A 21,388-nucleotide genomic window follows, 5' to 3' on the forward strand; every position below is an offset into this window, starting at 1 on the left:
ACAAGCTAAATGAAGGAGAAGAAAGAATCTCAGGGTCTGAAGACAAAGCTCTCAAGATAGCCCAGTCATTCAAAGAGGCAGAGAAGAGTATACAAAAGTCTGAGCAATCACTGAGAGAGATATGGGACTGTGTGAAGCAAACTAACATTTGAATTATAGTTATCCCTGAGGGAGAAGAAGAAAGAACTAAAAGCATGGAAAACCCATTTGGGAAAATTATTGAGGAAAACTTCCCTGGTATTGCCAGAAATTCAGACATACAGATACAAGATGGACATTGAATACTGGGAAGATTCACAACAAATAGGTTATCTCCAAGACACATAGTAATCAACTTGGCCAAAGTAAAAATGAAGGAGAAAATTCTGCAAGCAGCAAGACGAGAGCATCAAATAACCTACAAAGGAAAATTCAGCAGGCTGACTGCAGACTTCTCAGCAGAAATCTTGCAAGCCAGAAGGGATTGGGGTCCCATCTTCAATTGCTTAAACAGAATAATTGCCAGCCTAGAATTTTATATCCTGAAAAACTAATTTTCACAATCAATGGAGAAATTAAGTCTTTTCCAGACAAGCAAACACTGAGGGAATTTGCCATGACCAGAAATGCCCCCCACGAAATTCTCAGGACAGCAGTATACACAAATCAGCACAACATATACCCACCAGTGTAAATTCACTTACCGCCCTCAACTCACAAGTCCTAAAAAACAATGGAACAAGAGGTAAAACAAAGCAATAAGGGACCACCCAACAGAATGAACAGACCAACATCCCACGTATCATTGCTATCACACAATGTTAGCAGACTCAATGCACCTCTCAAAAGACATAGGCTGGCTGAGTGGATGAAAAAACACAACCCAAATATCTCTTTAGAAACACATCTAAATCACAAGGATGCACTCACACTCAATGTGAAAGGATGGAAAAAAATATTCCAAACAAATGGAAATCAAAAGAGAGCAGGAGTAGCTATTCCCACATCAGATAAAATTGACTTTAAGCCAACAAAGGTAAAGAAAGACAGAGAAGGTCATTATGGAATGGTAAGGGGAGCTATCCAACAAGAGGACATAACAATCCTAAATATATGTGTGCCGAACAGAGGAGGTCCCAGATACATAAAGCAAATTTTACTAGAGCTAAGCAAAGAAATAAACAGCATGATCATAATTGCCAGGGACCTCAACACCTCACTGTCAGAACTCAACAAATCATCAAAGCAAAAAAATAAATAAAGAAACAATGGATTTAAACCAAACTCTAAATCAAATGGATCTAACAGGCATTTACAGAACATTCTACCCCAGAACTACAGAATATACATTTTTCTCAGCAGCACATGGGACATTCTCCAAGATTGATCATATTTTAGGTCACAAAACAGGTCTTGAGAAATTCAAAAAAGTTTAAGTCATACCATGTACCTTCTCAGACCACAGCAAAATAAAACTAGAAATCAATTACAAGAGAAACACTCAAACCTACACAAAGTCATGGAAATTAAACAACCTGCTGCTGAATGATTACTGGGTCAAGAATGAAATTAATATGGAAATCAGAAAATTATTTGAACTGAACAACAAAGGGGATATAAGTTATCAAAATCTTTGGGACATAGCAAAAGCATTCCTCAGGGGAAAATTCATAGTCTTAAATGCCTACATCAAAAAGACAGAATCGGGGGAAGGGGGGGCAAGGGCAACATACATAACCTAAACATCTGTACCCCCATAATATGCTGCAAAAAAAATACCTAGGGTAATGTAGATTTATTGAAATGCTCAGATAGGCACTGCTCAGATGTAACTTTGCAATAAAATCTTCTCTTTAGAAGGGTTCGTCTCAAGTAAAAAAAAAAAAGACAGAATGATCACAAATTAACAATCTATTGTCACATCTCAAGGAACTAGAAAAGGAAGAACAAATAAAACCCAAAGCCAGCAGAAGAAAAGAAATAATAAAGGTCAGAGCATAACTAAATGAATTGGAAAACAAACAAACAAAAAAATGCAAAGGATTAATGAAACTAGAAGTTGGTTCTTTGATAGACAATATTGACAGACCTCTTGCTAGACTAACCAAGAACAGAAAAGACCCATATACGCTCAATCAGAAATGAAAATGGTGACATTAGAACTGACACCACAGAAATACAAAACATCATCCATGAATACTACATAAATCTCTACGTACATAAACTAGAGAATGTAGAGGAAATGGACAAGTTCCTGGAAACACACAATCTCCAAAGACTCAACCAGGAAGAAATAGAACTGAACAGACCAGTAACAATCAGTGAAATCAAAACAGTAATAAAAAAAACCTCTCCCCAAAAAAGTCCAGGACTGGAGTATTCACTGCTGAATTCTATCAGACCTACAAAGAGGACTTGGTACCCATAATACAGAAATTATTCCCTAATATCAAGAAAGAGGGAATCCTCCCCAACTCATTCTATGAAACTATTATCACCTTGATACCAAAGCCAGGAAAGGACACAATAAAAAAAAAAAACAAAACTACAGACCAGTATCCTTTATGAATTCAGATGCAAAAATCCTCAATAAAATACTAGCAAATGGAATTCAACAGCACATGAGAAAAAAAATCACCAGGACCAAGTTGGGTTTTACTCCTGGGATGCAGGGATGGTTCAACATACGTAAATCAATAAATGTAGTCCACCACATAAGCAAAACCAAAAACAAAGACCATATGATCCCTTCAATAGATGCAGAAAAAGCATTCAACAAAATCCAGCACCCATTGATGATAAAAACCCTGAACAAACTAGGCATAGAAGGAACACATCTGAAAATTATAAAAGCCATAGATGACTGATCAACACATAAGTGCACATATAAGAATAACATCTATTGGATGTTGGGCAGGGGGGAGGGGGGAGGGGGGATATCCATACACAAAGAGTGCAATGAACACCATCCGAGGGATGGACACACTTGAAACTCGGACTGGGGGGGAGGCAAGGGCAACATATGTAACCTAAACATCTGTACCCCCATAATATGCTGAAATAAAAAAAAAAAAGCCATAGATGACAAACCCACAACCAACATCATACTGAATAGGGAAAAGTTGAAAATATTCTCTCTAACAACTGGAACAAGACAAGGATGCTCACTGTCACCACTTCTATTCAACATAGTGCCGGAAGTGTTAGCCAGAGCACTCAGACAAGAGAAGAATATTAAAGGTATTCAAATCAGGAAAGAAGAGGTCAAACTATCACTCCTTGCAGATGATATCAGTTTGAATCTAGAAAATTCTGCAGATTCCACCAAAGGTCTCATGGAATTGATAAATAAATTCAGTGAAGTCTCAGGACACAAAATCAATGTCCATAAATGAGTAGCATTTCTATATACTAAAAACAGTCAAACCAAGAGTCAAATCAAAGACTCAATACCATTCACAATAGCTACAAAGAAAATAAAATACCTAGGAATATACTTAACCAAGGAGGTGAAAGATTTCTACAAGGAGAACTATGAAACTCTTAGGAAAGAAATTGCAGAAGATACAAATAAATGAAAAAACATAGAATACTCATGGATAGGTAGAATCAATGTTGTTAAAATGTCCATCCTATCCAAAGTGATTTACACATTCAATGCAATCCTCATCAATTACCAAAGTCATACTTCACCAGTCTAGAAAAAACAATTCTACATTTCATTTGGAACCAGAAAAGAGCCTGAATAGCCAAAGCAATGTTAAACAAAAAGAACAAATCTGGATGCATCATGAGAGCAGACTTCAAACTATACTACAAGACTATAGTAACCAAAACAACATGGTATTGGTACAAAAATAGAAGCATAGACCGATGGAACAGAGAACCTAGATATAAAACCATCTACCTACAATCAACTGATCTTTGATAAAGCAGACAACAGTATACACTGGGGAAAAGAAGCCCTATTCAATAAGTGGTGCTGGGAGAATTGGATAGACACATGCTGAAGAATGAAACAGGACCTCTATCTCTCACCATTCAAAAAAATTAATTCAAGATGGATAAAAGACTTAGATCTAAGAAGAGAAAGCATAAGAATGCTAGAGGAAAATGTTAGGAAAACTCTTCTAAATATTGGCCTAGGCAAAGAATTTAAGCAAAAAAGACCCCAGTGGCAATAATGGCAACAACAAAAATAAATGGGATTTGATTAAACTAAAAAGTTTCTGCACAGCTAAGGAAACAATCAACAGAGCAAATAGACAACCTACAGAATGGGAGAAAATATTTGCAAGCTACACATCTGATAATGGGCTAATAACCAGAATTTGCAAAGAAATCAAGCAAATCAGCAAGAAAAAACAAAATAACCCTACTAAAGTGTGGGCAAAAGACATAAACAGAAGTTTCTCAAAAGAAGATAGACAAATGGACAATAAGCATATGAAAAAATGGTCATCATCACTAATCATCAGAGAAATGCAAATTAAAACTGCAATGAAATATCACCTTACGCCAGTTAGAATGGTATTTATCAAAAAGTCCAAAAACAATAGATGTTGGCATGGATATAGAGAGAAAGGGATGCTTATACACTGTTGGTGGGACTGCAAATTAGTACAATTTCTATGGAAAACAGTATGGAGATTCTTCAAGTAGTCCTACCATTTGATCTAGCAACCCCACTATTGGGTATTTACCCAAAGGAAAAGAAGGCTTTTCATCAAAAAGACACCTGCATTTGAATGTTTATTGCAGCACAATTCACAATTCAAAGATGTGGAATCAACCCAAGTGCCCATCAATTCATGAATGGATTAATAAAATATGGTATATGCATACCGTGGAATACTACTCAGTGGCAAAAAAAAAAATGAATTAATACTTTTTGCAACAATCTGAATGGAACTGGAGACCATTCTTCTAAGTGAAGTGTCTCAAGAATAGAAAAACAAACACCACGTGTATTTACTACTAAATTGGAACTAACTGATGTGCACACATGTGCACAGAGGGAAGTAAAACTCATTGGAAATCAACCAGGGAGGAGGAGGGAAAAGGGGAGGTGCAGTTTTTATTTGCCTCAACATATCTTTATCTTTCTTTCATATTTGAAGGATATTTTTTGGTAGGTATACAATGTCAAGTTGGAAGTTATTTTCTTTTTGCAATTTAAAGATATCTTCCCATTTTCTTTAGTTTTCTGTTGACAAGTCAGCTGTCTAATTGTTGCTTCTTGAAAGGTAATGTGTCTTTTTTCCTCTGGCTGCTTTTACGATTTCCCTTTGACATTAGTTTTAAACAGTTTTATATGATGTTGTTAGTGTGATTTTTTAGTATTTATCCTGTTTGAGTTCAAAAAGCTTTTAAAATATATGGCTTGACATCTTTAGTCAGTTTTTGAAAATTCTTATCCAGCTTCTGCACTATTCTTTTTTATTTTTTCTCAGAAGCCCTAGTTTACAAACATTTGCATGTTCTACATAACTCTTGTGTTCTTTTTGTATTTTTTTATTTCTCCATGTTTTAGTCTTGATATTTTCTATTCACCTATCTTTCATTTTTGTAACTTTTTATTTTTATGTCTTTAATCCTGTTTATTTATTGAGTTCTTATTTTCAGCTATTAAATTTTATACATTCCAGTTGCTTGATAAAATTCTCCATCATGTCATTTATCTTATTGAAAATATTGATCAAAATTGTTTTTAAGTCTTTCTCTCATAGCTCCAATATCTGGATCACATTTTGGTCTACTGTTTATTTTCTGTTTTTTTTTTCCTCTTGGGTTTTGGTCATTTCTTTCTATTTCCTGTCATGCTTAGTAATTTTAAAAAATTGAATATAGACATTGGGTAAAAAATTGTAAAGGCTTAATTAGATGATGTTATCCTACTCTAGATAGAAATTGGTACTTATTTATTTATTCATTTTGATGGTAAAGTAAGAGAAAGTCATCTTGATCCATTCAGGGATGAAGATAATTCAAGGTTGGATTTAAGTCTTTGTGAGAGCTGGTCTATTTCTGTTTTGCCTTAAAGCAAAGGCATAGACTTTGAGGGATCTAATCTGAAAGCCTGGGGTGTTTAACAGATCATCTCTTCCTTGGTGAGCCCTGAACTCTGATTTTTCTCTCTCCAGCACCAAAAGGGGCTAGCTTAGATTTAGCCTCTTGGCTGTTGCTTTCTGCTTGGCTTCTCTCCTTTTGTGGTTTAGGAATTGGCAAATCTCTCAAGGGGAAAAATAGCCAGGAGTGTCCAGCTCACTTCTCTGTGATGCTCTTTTATCCTTGATCCTGATCCTTCTAATTCCTGATATCCTAAATTCCAATTTATAACTTCTTATGCCTACAAGACTGACAAAATCACCGAGCCGCTGTTTTCTACTTGACCTCTCACCCTCTTACCCCTGAGTCCTTTGGGAATCGGTAAATGTCTTAAAAACAAAGGTGATAGAAAGTGTCATGGTCACCAGAATGCATTTTCCTTCTCTCAAGGATTAGCCTTCAGCTTCTGACAGCCTTGGTCACTCTCCACTGTCTTAGAAAATGACTTTTTCTGGTAGCTTATTGAGATTTTATAGTTGTTCAATGGCAGGAGAATTGGTCTTTTGCAAGTTACTCCAGTATAGCAAGAAACAAAAGTCCCTAATGTCCTTTTTAATTCTTTTCTTCTATTGCAGATGATTTATAGCTATCTTAAGATGAAATTTTGATTCATTACAATAGCTAACTTCTACTTAATCTGTTATTATTAATATATAGTTTAGCAGAATGAAACATATCAAAATGAATAATGCTGGTGGAACTTAATGTGCTCGTAAAACTATACCTGATTCCTGTTGATAGAGATTTAATTCACACTAGAATTATTTGTATTACTCTCTCTGAAAAAGGGATGAAGCTATCTATAGAAAACATAGTCATAAATTTTTTTAAAAGTCATTAAAACTCAGCAATTGAGGAGTGTGACTTATAAACCTTTCCTACATTGACTTCATTAACTTTTTTGGTTTAGGAATTATTAAAAATTACCTTCTAGGATTTCCTAACTTTTATTGCTCTACTGGTGACTAGTAGTTTCTTTATGGCCCAAACTCCCTGAATCAAGAAAACGTTATCTAAGATTCAGGTTAGAATTTTCCTATACTAAATTCTCTCTATCCATTAACTCTATAATGTCACCAGTGTGAATTTTATAAAAATTAGGAGGCAAATTGAGTTAGTGGAAAGAACATGGACTAGGAGTTCAGATACCCAGTTTCCAGTATTGCTCTATTATTTTTTTTTTATTTTTTGAGACAGTGTCTCACTCTGTTGCCCGGGCTACAGTGCCATGGTGTCGGCCTAGCTCACAGCAACCTCAAATTCCTGGTCTCAAGCGATCCTCCTGCCTCAGCCTCCCGAGTACCTGGGACTACAGGCATGTGCCACCATGCCCAGCTAATTTTTTTATATATGTATTTTTAGATGTCCAGCTAATTTCTTTCTATTTTTTTTAGTAGAGACAGGGTCTCACTTTTGCTCAGGCTGGTCTCGAACTGAGCTCAAACGATCCTCCCGCCTCGGCCTCCCAGAGTGCTAGGATTACAGGTGTGAGCCACCAAGCCCGGCCAGTATTGCTCTATTATTGATTGTGTTATTTGGATAATGCTGACTTCTCTGGGCTCTGTTTCCTTACCAAAGCAGTCAGTGGTTATGGCACATTTTATTTTCCAAAGATGTCTTTATCAATAAATATAGCTCATCTCACATATTCTTCTTACAACGTGACTGGCCCTCTTCTCACTAATAGATGGGAGTCTATATTCTTCCACTTAATCTGGGCAGGAATGTGTAAACTCCTACTCTTACAGCAGAAGTGATGCTGTGTTACTTCTTTTCTTTTTATCCTTTTTTTCCCTACAACCCTGCCCTCCGCTATGTTACTCCTAAGGCTAGATAATAAAGATCCTACAGCTTCCATTTGAGTCTTTCTCTTTTGGGGCAGTTGCTTTTGGAACCCAACAATTTTGCTGTGAGGAAATCCCATTAGCCCTTGCAGAGATCAGATGAAGAGAGATGAGACTCAAGTGGAAAGAAATTACTTTTACTGTTTCAGCTTCACCCTCTGCCTTCAGAGGTAAATGGTACCTCCAAATTCCTGGGTCTTTCTGTAGAATTGACATGCTTCTTGTGGCTTTCCTTATTATAGGTATTTAGTTTTTAATTTTTTCTGGTCTGTTAGGTTAGTGACAATTCATTCTTCTTTCCAGATTCCAAGATTTTGTCTTTATCTTTCATTTGCTGTTGTCTACACTCCCGTACTCTTTATGTCTTTTTGGGGCATCATGTCTTTTTCATTTATCTTTTTTTTTTTCACTTTATTTGTCATAGGTCTATTTAGATTACTTCTTTTTAAAAATTTTTTTTTTATTTCAGCATATTACAGAGGTACAAATGTTTAGGTTATATACATTGCCTTTGCCCCACCCAAGTCAGAGTTTCAAGCCTGTCCATCCCTTAGACGGTGCGCACCGCACCCATTAGGTGTGTAAATACCCATCCCCTCCTCCCCACTCCCATCTGCTTGACACCCGATGAATGTTATTACTATATGTGCACTTAAGTGTTGATCAGTGAAACCAATTTGCTGGTGAGTACATGTGCTTGTTTTTCCATTTTTGTGATACTTCACTTAGTAGAATAGGTTCCAGCTCTATCCGTGATAATACAAGAGGTCCTGTATCACCATCATTTTTTGTGGCTGAGTAGAACTCTATGGTATACATTACCACATCTTATTAACCCACTAAGGGTAACTGGGGCCCTCGTATTCTCAGCAGCATTGCGCCCATGGCACAGGTGCTGCTCCACAGGTGAGGGCTGAGCAGAAAAAGGGAGTCCCCATCTCTAGGCCACACTCACCTGGAACAGCCTCAGCAACAGGTAGCTTGGGCAGGATAAGAAATGTCCCATCTGGAAAGATAATCCTTCAGCTAGGAACTGGGAGGGAAAGGGACCCTGTAATCTTGGCTGCAGCGGTCTGGAGTGGTTTCCATTTTACTGAACTGGGAGGGAAAAGGGAAAGAGTAGGTGGGTCTTGGTTCATATACCACAGACTCATTGTTCTTATTGAGTTTTAGTAGATTTTCTTGAATAAATGTTTTTCATTTGCTGTACACACTTAGGATTATTTCCAGAGACTTGTTTTAAAATAATTTTCACTAGTTTCAATGGAAAACAGGGCTGTAGAGTTCTTCATGTCATCGTTCTGAAAGCAGACTGTCCTTCAGAACTTGTGATGTTTTAGACAAAAAGAGAGACATTGACCTCTGGAACAGGACTGAGAATCCAGAGATGAAACCATCTGCATATGGTAATCTAATCTTTGACAAAGCTGACAAAACATATGCTGGGGAAAAGAATCTTTTTCAATAAATGGTGCTGGGAAAACTGGATAGCTATATGCAGAAGATTGAAACTAGACCCCCACCTCTCACCTCTCACAAAAATCAATTCAAGATGGATAACAGTTTTTCATTTATCTTAATTTGTTTAAATGGTATAGTGACCATACCATTGCTGGTACGAATGTAAAATGGCACAAACACTTTGGAAAACAGTTAAACACACGCCTACCTATGATGCAATCATTCTATTCCTAGGTATTTACTCAAGAAAAAAATGAAAGGATGTGTCCATACAAAGACTTGTACACAAATGTTAATAGCAGCTTTATTGGTAATAACCAAAAGCATTTTCAAACATAAGATAAATGTTTATATTCCAAGGGATTATAATGGTTCAGGAAGAATCTTTTTGGAAAGTTATGTTCATTATCGTGATTGCGAGCGATTTTTTTACCAGTGTATACATGTGTTAAAACTTACCAAATTCTATGCTTTAAAAACATGCAGTTTATTTAATGTCAATTGTACCTCAACAGAATTGTCAAAAAAGGGATGACTTGAACATTTATATCTTTAAGATATTTTAGTGGTTTTAAGAAAAACCTCAAAGTTACATGTGAAATTCTATCTCTGAAGAGTTAAAGGTTGTCATTAGAAAATGCTCCACTAACTTGAAGTGTTTCTTGTATCTTCTCATTTGAAAATATAAAATAATGACCAAAAACTACTCAATATGCATGCTGAATTGAAGCTGATTAACCTCTGACCTTTGTATATCATTTAATGAGGCAGCATGCACGCTGGCATGAAGAAGGCTCTGTCAAAATGCTGAGTCTGAGATGCTGCGGCTCTTTGTTTTGCTCCCAGCCCACCTAATTTGACTCTTGTCATGTTCATACGAGACTGAGGCTTTATGTGAATCCCAATCAGTCACAGTTGTTGGCAGAAGCTACCTGGTGGAGAATGATAGTGTTGTGGTTTTTCATGTATAAAAAGATGTATGTGATCAACAGAAAATAAAATTCCCTTTGTCTCTGGTCAGTACAATTTAGCAATTATTATGGTATTTGAAGAAAATGTCAGTGTAGTCATTTTGTTTAGATTATTTTGTATCTTGATGAGCTAAGAAAAATGAATGGATGCAGAGATAGGTGTTGTGTGATAGAGCTGACGGAATTTTCTGTGCTGTACACAAAGACTGAAAACAAATTGTCCCCAGATTGAAATAATTTCCATGGGGTCACAAATGTCAACAACATCTTTCAGAATTGGTTTCTTTTTAAAACTGGGAATTTCTTTCATGATGTTGTCCAGCTATGAAAACGAGCCTCACACAAAACATATTTAGAGCTTTTAGAGGGCAACTTGGAGCTTTTAGTGATGTATCATTCTTTTATATTATTTATTTCTTTCATTATTATCATCATGATCATCACTATCATCATTAGACATTTACTGATTGTCATGTGCAGGGATTAAAAAACATGGAAACTATACATTTAAAACAATGTGAAAATTAAAGGCTCCCTTTGTATAGTTTCATTTAATCAGGTGACAGATTTGTATATGAAATATCTATGATTCTCTCATAAGCAATGGAACTTCTCTAAAAATTAGCTATTAAAAGCATTTTTAGTACTAAAGTTATTGACTTTAGAGTGAGATTAAAGTAAATCCCTCCAGAATCTTCCTATCTTCATTATATAAACTTGTCTACGGACTATAAAGGCTCTTCAAATGGAGGCAATAACTTGGGCTTTAGTTTTATAGAAACTAGGCGCTATGGGAAAATGCCATGATGTAAGGTGATTTTCCTACTCATGCACATGACTGAGATAAAAAACCTAAACTCGTAGAGAGAAGGACCACTGTGTTATCTATCTCACATCTTTTAGCATACATGCTGGCATTCATTGAGTAATACAGAGCAGCTACAGTTTAGGAATACATATAGGTAATAAGCAATTACTTTGGTGAGAATGTGGCAGCACAGAGGTATGATCTGGGTATTAAAAGGGGCACAGAGGAGGCTCCTAACTTCATGTTGGAGGGGCGTGGTGGTGGTCAGAAAAGGCTTTCTGGAGGAAGTGATATCTCAGCTAAGATCTGAAAGATAAATAGGTATCACTGAGGGAGAAGGAATGGGAGGAAGGTTGGGGCAGAGGCCAGCATGCATAAAAGCTCAGGAGAGAGAGAGAGTGACCTGGCACATCTGTAGACCTGAATGTAGCGCAGTCTCACTGGGGTGCAGCATGTATGGAGGAATGGTGAGGAACGCAGCTGGCGGGGTAAGCAGGGGTCAGAGCATGGCCTGGCATACAAAGTCAATGCATGGCTATCAAAGTAGTGTAAGCAGGGGATTCACTTGTTTAGAAACTTTAAAAAGGACTTAATATTGTCAAGATTTTTTATAGAGCTATGCAAAAACCAATGTATACAATAGTTAATTCATGGATTCAGCAAACACTTGTAAGTATATACCATGTGCCAAGCTCATTGCCAGAAGTTTGAATGAATCAGGCAGATATAATCCCTGCTCTCCTGAGCATGTGGTCAGTCTATGAGGAAGAGAGACACTGACTAACTAGTGAGTGAGATGCAGGGATGGTGGAATATTCTCATAGTGCAAGACTCCTTGATGCCTGGGGGCAGTCGTGTGCTTGAGCACAAGGTATAGGAAGGCAATTTGGATACCTCTCTCCAGTCTCTGAATCCCTGAAAATTCTCCAATCTGTATTTATGTTCAATGAGCCCCTTTTCAGTCATCAGCACTTTATCCCTTTCTGATTTGGCTTCTCTTATCAATTCCAGTTTTTGAATATTTATTTTTTTCCCTGCAAGGTAGGAGTTCTGCTGAAGAAACTCATCATTGGGTGGTAAGAGGGCTGGCTCAAAAGTCACTTGTGACCAGACATGGTGGGTCATGCCTGTAGTCCCAGCACTTTGGGAGGCAAAGGCAGGAGGATCACTTGAGGTCAGGAGTTGGAGACTAGTGTGGGCAACATAGTGAGACCCTGTCTCTAAAAAACAATTAAAAAGTTAGCTGGGGTGTGGTGGTGCATGCCCATCGTCCCAGCTACTTGGGATGCTGAGGTGGGAGGGTATCTGAAGCCCAGGAGTTTGAGGTTACAGTGAGCTATGATTGTGCCACTGCACTCCAGCCTGGGCAACGGAGTGAGACCCTGACTGAAAAAAAAAAAAAGAAAGAAAGGAAAGAAAAGTCACTTGACTACTGTAAGACCAAGGAAGAGGCTGGAAAGGTGGAGTTTGAAAACAGATTGTTTTCAAAGTAGCTGTGAAGCTTGGGCATGGCCTGGGTACCCTATAATTCCTGGTGGTGGTCAAGCCCCATACTTTGTTTAAACACAATAGTTTTCCCCCCTAATTAAAAGTGATTTTCAATGGTTATTTTCGTTTTTGCTTTACAAAATTCTTGTAGGTTGAAGTCCATGTTCTTGTTTAGTTGATGAGAAAACTGGGATCTGTGGAGATTAAATTGAATGACAGACTCTCTGATTTTTATTATTTCCTTACAACGTGCCTTATTTGCCCATGCTAAATCACAGGATTGGTTGATTGCAGAGTTGTCTCTTCAATTGAATGAATGAGTGTGAAGTTGGGCCTGTGTTGTGTTTACTACACTAAAGCATGGTTAGGCTTGTATCTATCTATTTATTTATTTAGGCCTCAATCTTAAAAGCATTTTATCATCTTTGATCAGAGTGGAATAATCACAGGTGGTGAAATGTCATAGAGGTGACTAGTTTTAATTTCTTTGGTTTTATTTGGTAATGAGATTTCTCTGAAGACAGATCTAGATGTGGGAAAGCAAAAATGTAGCACTATAGTGTTTTTCATTAATGTTTTCATCATGTTTCATTCTTCTATTACTGGAAAAAAAATAGTCTTCTCTTCTCACTGCCTGTAAGCACATTGCTAAGAAGTTTGCCCCTTTAGCTTCCTGGGCTCTCTGATTAAAAAAAGTTATAGCCAGCCAAATGGCATATGTGTTTAGTTATTTGATGCACTGCAAGGAAAAAAATTATATATTTGATAAAGTTGGCTTCTGTAAGCTGCATGTCTGAACGACTAATCTGTTTCATAGAGAGAAAACTATGTTTTATATGATTATGGACCCTAACAATTCAAATCCATTTGCTCACTATTGTTGGTGCATGACTCATTGAAATGGATTTTTTTCTTTAAGCCTGCACTGTAGGTATGTATACACATTCAAGATAGCCTTAAATGCTTCTAAAACTTAACTAGTGGAACGGTACAGATACATGGGAAATCCCCTTGCAGTAGGGTTCTCTATTAGGCTGCCATGCCTGAATTGCTGCAGACACGGTTTCTCCCCTTTCGAGAGAAACTGATGGGTAAGGTGGCTCTAGGAATTAGTGGAAACTTCTTAACATTTACACACAGGTATGGGCACAGTGTAACTAATAAATAGATCCTGTTTGATTTAAAATATTGTCACTTTTGTTTTCTACTTTGGAAAACCCCAAAAAGTGATTTTGTAGACAGAGCCCAGGGGGGTCTACCAGGTATAAGGACAAATCTCCTCCATCTGACAGTGTCATAGTTACAGAGTTTTGAATAATCCTATGTGACTCATATATCCCAAAGCTCTTCTAATCGCAGAAAAAGCAGCCCAGTCAGTTGTTTATTTCATTAAATTACTGGACAGTAGAGCTGTGGAAAAGCAGTTTTGGCTTTGTTGCTAGGAAAAGTTGAGTTTAAGGCATGGATTTACCACTTATTAGCTACGAGATCCTGGACAAGTTTTTTTTTTTTTCTTAACCTCTCTAAACTTGTTTCCTCATCTTTAACAGAAGATAAATTTCACTTCTCTGTAAATTTCTTTGTGGCTTTGCCTGAGCAGGAATTTGCCTGCCTGAAGATAAATGTTGTGGCAGGCATTAGTCCATGTTCTCAGAGCAAGGGGAACCCTTAGGAGCAGCAGGGTGTGATGGAAAATGCTTTGGTCAGGAGTCATAAGACATGGCCTCTGGTCCAGGGCTTGAAACTAACCTGTGTGACTTTAGAGTCTTTCCATTCCCTAGCACACAGTAGGAATTTGTAAATATTTGTTGCCTAGATTAAGGAGTTAATCTATAAAATGAAGTGACTGGATGGAACCATTCAGTCCAAATCCTCTTCCAGAGCTCCCATTCCTAATGGAGAAAGTTCCTCAGTGAATGGACACGTGTTCTAACTCTGCCACGTGGGGCTTTCTGTGGGATACTTCCAATTGATTTGATCGACAGGGTTGCCGGCTTTGTGGGAATGGCAGTGGTTTAAGGAAGCAGCTTCAGAGGGATTAAGAGATGGTTTTATCAGAAGATGCTAAAAAAGGAACTAGGATACTTTGACAGGCAGTCACCTCTGTACCCTCTATGTCCCCAAGCACAGGCCTGTTCTATCTCTTCAGTGTTCTTTTTAGCTAGGACTAGATTCTATCAAACTCTTCCTTTTACATTTATTTGAATCTTTTGGTAGTAATTCTTTCTTTTCCTCTTCAAGATTGCCTTTTATTTTATTTTTGTTAGAGACAGGGTCTCACTCTGTTGCCCAGGCTGGAGTGCAGTGGCATGGTCATAGCTCACTGTAACCTTGAGCACTTGGACTCAGGTGATCCTCCTGTCTCAGCCTCCTGAGTAGCTGGAACTGCAGGCATGCACCACGACATCCATCTAAGTTTTTTTAAAAATATATTTTTTAAAGATGGGGTCTCACTCTGTTGCACAGGCTGATCTTGAGGTCCTAGCCTCAAACAACCCTCCCTCTTTGGCCTCCCAAATTGCTGGGATTACAGGTGCGAGCCACTGCCTCCTGCCAACCCTTGATATTTTAACTTCATTTCACAAAAGATTTTCAACAAGGGCAAGTGTAGGGGGAGGGGAACAGTAACATGGCTTAATGTCATCGTGAACTGTTAGGAAGGCACCTGAGCCCTGAGAGTATTCAGGGATGATCAGACTGTTTTCTTTCTACTCTTTTAGGGTTGGACATAAAAGCAATGAGAGAAGTTGCTCTTGTGCCCTTGTACTCAGGTGAATTTGAGATGTGTTTTTTCCACATCCATCATACTAGGGTATGTGAGGTTGTCAGGATCATATAAAATTTGACCTGCCTTGTTTCTCAAGTCTGAGTGAGAGAGGAAAAAGGATCCAGAACAGTGAGAAATTAACTTTGGGCTGGGTCTGGTGAGGTCAGCAGATGGGAGCTTGTTAGAAAATCAGAATCTTAGGCACCATCCCAGACTTCTTTTTTTTTTTTTTTTTTTGAGAGAGAGTCTCACTCTGTTGCCTGGAGTAGAGTTGCTGTGGCGTCAGCCTAGCTCACAGCAACCTCAAACTCCTGGGCTCAAGTGATCCTCCTGCCTCAGCCTCCCGAGTAGCTGGGACTACAGGCATGCGCCACCATGCCCAGCTAATTTTTCTATTTTTTGTAGAGACTAGGTCTCGCTTTTGCTCAGGCTTCTCTTGAACTCCTGACCTTGAGCGATCCACCTGCCTCGGCCTCCCAGAGTGCTAGGATTACAGGCGTGAGCCACCGCGCCCGGCCCATCCCAGACTTCTAAAGCAGAATCTGCATTTTTAACGGGAGCCTCAGTTCATTCACATGCACATTAAAATCTAATGAACCAATAACACAGAAAAATCCTGATTCTTTGAGTGATTACATGGAGCATGGCTGCCCTGATAACTGTTCCTCTCATCTATGACTCTTAGGGCAAAGATAAAATTAGCATCTGTGGTATACCACCGTAATTTGGGGTCTCTTCATTACAACTGCTTAGTGTTCATCCTAAGTAATGCAGTAGCTGGGCCCCTTGAGATTTCAGTATCCCAGCATTTTTAATGATTAAAATAATGTAAAATTGGACTGGACCCTTGGTTGTTCACGTTAACTGCTTGCTTCCTGCTCAGCACCCCTTATTCTCACAGCAATTATTAACTGCTGACACACTGTTGCTTTGTCAAGCAGGAGGAGATAACTCCAGGGTCACAAGGAGAATCTGTGAGTTTGTTTTGCACAGGAATGAATGCCTCTGAAAAAGTTGTGACTAGCTGCTGACACCCAGAAGTCTGGTTACTCAAGGTGTTATCTGAGACTAAAAACAACACAGACTTCCCCCTAGCTTGCCCCCAAATCTGCATAAAACTTGCTGCCTCATCTCTGTGACAAGGCAGATCTGAGAGGCTTTGCTCTCCTGTCTTCTCACTTTGGCCAAATCAAATAAAACTTTTTCTATCTCCAAGTACTGGTATCTCTAAGCCAGTGTTTGGCTTTAGCTGCGCGTTGGGTATACAAGCCTGGGTTTGGGGTTCTACGAATGTGGTATTGTTATCCTGATTTTAGGAATGAGGAAACTGAGATTTAGAAAGTGTACCATCAGGCCTCTGACAGGAAACAGGATTCAACTCGAATGGTTTGAATAAAGAGATTTTAATACAGGGAAGTGTGAGCACAGTTATGGATCGAGGGCTAGTGTGAGGACCCTTTCCAGGAAGCTTGGCAGTAAGGGGAAGGAAACCAACTAGTAGCTGAAAGTAGTCTGGAAGTCAAGTGCCTGAATACATCGATGCGGAAAGAGCCAGTGAAGTGGGAGAGATTGAGGGTAAGTGAGATGTCTGATAGGTCCTGAAGGAGGTGTGAGGGGAAGAATCAAAGCGCAGCTTGAGGGGAGAGGATGTTTACTTCTCCGAGATGGGGGAAGGAGGTAAGGATGTGTGTGGAGGTGGTCAGTCTGTGCCGTGTGTGTGACTAGGCTTGAGGGAGCCTGGTCACATACGTACTTCACCCTCTCTGTGAAGTAGGAGATGAGCCTTGTTCTGAGAGAGAAGGGGCCATTTCCTACACTAGTTTGAGGAGACCTTGTATAAATTGCGGGGGTTGGGGAGGAGAGATGATGAATAAATGCGAGGGAGGGCTATGTGTACTTTGAAAATCTCTGTTGCTCTAAGTCTCTCTGTTTTGTTCCTGGGTGCACGGTGGGCAACGTGGAGAACTACTCCGGTCTAGAAGGAAGTTGTGATTTCTGATGAGGAATCTCCAATATTAGATATAGTTTGGTAGAGAATTTCTTCAGAATAAAATCTGGACAATAGCATCATATACTGAACTACCACATAACATTTGAGATTCTAAAATTTTATTGTAATTTCTTTGTCCTTTGGTTGAAGTCACACCCTAGACCCAGGGGTTGAGCTCCTGTGTTCACTTGGTTGCTTTGAGAGAAAAAGACAACATACAACAGAGCATCCTGCTTCAGCTTCACTAATTCAAGCCCCTGTTCAGAATTCACGTGTGGGAAAACTGTCTGGAAGGTGCTATAACCAGAATTGACTGCCAACAGTTCTGTATATTATTGTGTGCCAGATAGCCTGGAAAGATGGGGACTTGTCCTGGGGGACTCCAGTTGCTTGTCCACCTACTCGGCAGACTCTGGTTGGGGATGCTCAGGTCCCTGGGATGTTGCCATTTTATAATCATCTCCACGTTAGCCGGCTTTGCTGGCCAAACCATCGGGCCAGCTTCTCTTTGGCAGCTGTTTCAAGAAAAGGATTCATTTTATAGGGACAATGGAGTTTTTCATCCATGTTTGAATCAATTTGGGGGTCTCTCTTCCAGTGCTGAATTGTTTGTGTAGTTTTTAAAAAAGTAAGTGAACAGGGACACATAATTTTTGATCTTTCTATAACTTCTGACCCAGTCTGTAGGGTAAAAGTGCTCTACTTTGTATTTACTGCATGTAACCATTTCTGAATAATTTTTTTATGTTGGAATATCATGTTGTATTTAAGCAGGGGATGATTTTAGAAGAATTGTTTAATGTTTTCACAAGTTTCATATAAGGGAGGATTTATATTAGCGTAAAATAATATAATACAATGTATGAACTGCTAGTCATTTAATCATATATTGTTTTTTGGCATGAATCCATTAAATAATTTTATATAACTTTTTGGTCTTTTTCTTAACTCCAGAAATTTTAATAAAATAACTGGACCCTCTTGGGAGAATAACATTGTTCTGAATGCTGTTTCTTTTTTAGCAGAAAAGACAAATTTGATTATCTAATCATTTAAGAAATAGAAAGAAGCAAATTAAAACTTAGTTAATAGAATAATCCTCTTCTTTAGGTTTATCATGTATTTCTGGCTAAAATAGTGTATTTATTTTGTTTTGAAAATATAAACTGTTTATTAAATCTATATTCTAGTTTTAGGCAAACATATCTAAAAATAAGCATGCATTGAAAAAGTGCTCATAGATGTTGTTAAATGAAAAAAGCAAGTTATAAAATAATATGTATAGTATGATTCCCAAAGTTACAAAACAAAAAACTAATATATGTATATATACAAATATACAGAGATGCATTTGCATGTATCTAGGTATAAAATAATTAGGTAAAAAATAATTGGAAAGAATGCTGAGATTTAAATTTCATTTGTTATTGCCTTTCTTGCATGTACTGTTTTCCTAGATGGGGGCACTTCTCATGTGGATAGATGGGAGTAGGTTCTTTGAAATAAAAAACATAATGCTTCTCAGATGACGGTAGTGATTGAGGCCTCTTGATGAAGGTAAAGTGCTAAAGGATGCCATGTTATAATATTTTACAGGGGGATTATAATAATGTAAAATTGGAAGTGTGAAATAATTGAAGCCTATTTTTTCCCTAAAAATAAAAATATGTAAATGCTGTGCATTCATTTATTCCCAGTTGTATTTGTATACTGTCAACACACAAATTTAGGGCTTAGATAAAATTTACTTAATCAGAGAAAATTTATTGAAAATAAGGAAATTTCCAAGTGATGAATACAAACAATTTGTTAACCTATGGAAAATTGCTTTCAATTCAAACAAATCACATTCACTGCATTAACAGGTATTCTAATGCTGTGGTACTTTAGGAAATAAAAATGGAGAATGAGCAGGGGAGAAATTGAACACGCAGCACGTATTGTCACCGTGTTTCTCTGTCTTATCTTATACCCATTGCAAACGTGCATGTTTTGCCGTGAGTCAAATCCTTACAGAAGAGATGCCAAGTGCTGACCAGATTCAGCTTTATTACGGCAAAGACATTTTATTGCAGCCTTCGAGCCAATATAGTCTTATTTCTGAAGACTTAAAAACACACCTACAATTCAAAGTAGGCCCCGAGGGACACACATGGTGAGCCTTCAAGCCCAAGGCAATTTATTGGCAGAATTAAATTCTGGCTAATTTCCTTAGTGCCAATGTATCCAGCGTTCTCATTAACTGCACTAGTTACTGATGGAAAATACGTCTTTCAGTGTGGGGCACTTTGCTGAAGTGGAGCCAGCCTCCTGAGAAGTGCCTGGAAGATTGGTTTGGAGTGCTCTGGAGTGGTTTGGGGTGCCCAGGGACTCCCAGGCATGGTACCGTGACTCCTGTCAGGGACTCCTTTGGCCTCAGCGGAGGAGTCTGAAGTGAGACTGTGCACAAGCCAGGACCGGCTGCTAGGACAGCTTCTGAGTGTTATTGTGTAGGAAGAGGGGCTTCAGATTCGCAGCTCACCTATGGTCGCCAGGAGAGGAATGCCAAAGGAAGAGCAGGGCAACTGGAGCAGGGCTGTGCAAGGCCGGGAAGTGCAAAGGCAGGAGACGAGTCTGGAAAAGACTTCGGTCACGGTCACTTCCAGGGCAGAAGAAGCTGTAGTCAAAGATAATCGCAAGCCAGAGAGCGTGCAATCCGTTGAATTCAGGCATCTTGGGAGAGGTAAAGACGTGCGAGGAGTGGGATGTGAGGCAAAGATGCGGAGGTTTGCTGCAGCGGCTGGGGGGAGGGTAAACTGGAGTGGAATGGAACAGGGAGTCAAATGAAAATGTCTTTACATTTACAGGGTGAGTGGTTACACGTACAACACAGGGTTTCAGACCTTTCTCTGTGATGACTCCTGCATTTTTACTCGACAAACTCCCATTATGCTATTGCGTTTTCATTTTAAGTTTTTTTATTTCAATAGATTTAGGGGTACAAGTGGTATTTGGTTACATGGATGAACTGTGTAGTGGTGATGTCTGGGTTTTTAGTGACCCTTCCCCTTTCTGAGTCTCTGATGTCCGTCATACCACTCTGTATGATCCTGCATACACTTAGCTTAGCTCCCACTTATAAGTGAGAGCATGTGGTATTTGGTTTTCCATTCCTGAGTTACTTCACTTAGGATAATGGGCTCCAGTTCCATCCAAGTTGCTGCAAAAGATATGATTTCATTCTTTTTTATGGCTGAGTAGTATTCCATAGAGTATAAAAACCACATTTTCTTCATCCACTCTTCTGTTGATGGGCACTTAGGTTGATTCCATATCTTTGCAATTGTGAATTGGGCTGCGATAAACATATGATTGCAGGTGTCTTTTTTTGATATAATAATTTCTTTTCCTTTGGGTAGATACCCAGTAATAGATTGCTGGATCAAATGTTAAATCTACTTTTAGTTCTTTGAGAAATTGGAGACCACATTTTAAATTCTTGTTACCATAGTGTGGTCCATGGGCCAGCAGCATTGGCTTTACCTGGGCGCTTGTTAGAACTGTATTTATAGTATCTCAGAACCCATCCCAGACCTGCTGAATCAGAATCTGCATTTTAACAAGATCTCCAGATGATGTGCATGCACATTAAAGTGTGAGAAGCACTGCTCCACATTAAGTTAATGTCAAATAACAGGAGAAGGATTTACTTGTCAGGTATAAGGGGCTGGGCCAGTAGATAACCCTCTCTTCTTCCCTCTCATCCAGCTGAGACACAAACTCAGGAATCAGATAGATGAATACCAACTTTTTTTTTTTTTTTTTAAACGGAAAAAAGCCATGTTGGAGGACACAGTGTAGGTGGAGTCAGGTATGCTTATTAACCCTTCCCTGAATTGAATGTAACCTCCAAATGTCAGCCATGCAGCCCCCCTAAGCTTCCTGCGGGGCTGAGGCACTAGACCAGAATACACCCTTTCTGCAGGCAGACAG

General features: G+C 38.6%; 1 pseudogene; it reads right to left on the reverse strand.

Moving 5' to 3' along the window:
- The window catches only part of LOC105821262, an 80,995-nt pseudogene extending 60,867 nt beyond the window's left edge, over nucleotides 1-20,128 (reverse strand).
- Between the last annotated feature and the right edge of the window lie 1,260 nt (nucleotides 20,129-21,388).

The sequence above is a fragment of the Propithecus coquereli genome, unplaced genomic scaffold, assembly GCF_000956105.1.
Source record: "Propithecus coquereli isolate 6110/MARCELLA unplaced genomic scaffold, Pcoq_1.0 Scaffold116, whole genome shotgun sequence".
Lineage (NCBI taxonomy): Eukaryota > Metazoa > Chordata > Mammalia > Primates > Indriidae > Propithecus > Propithecus coquereli.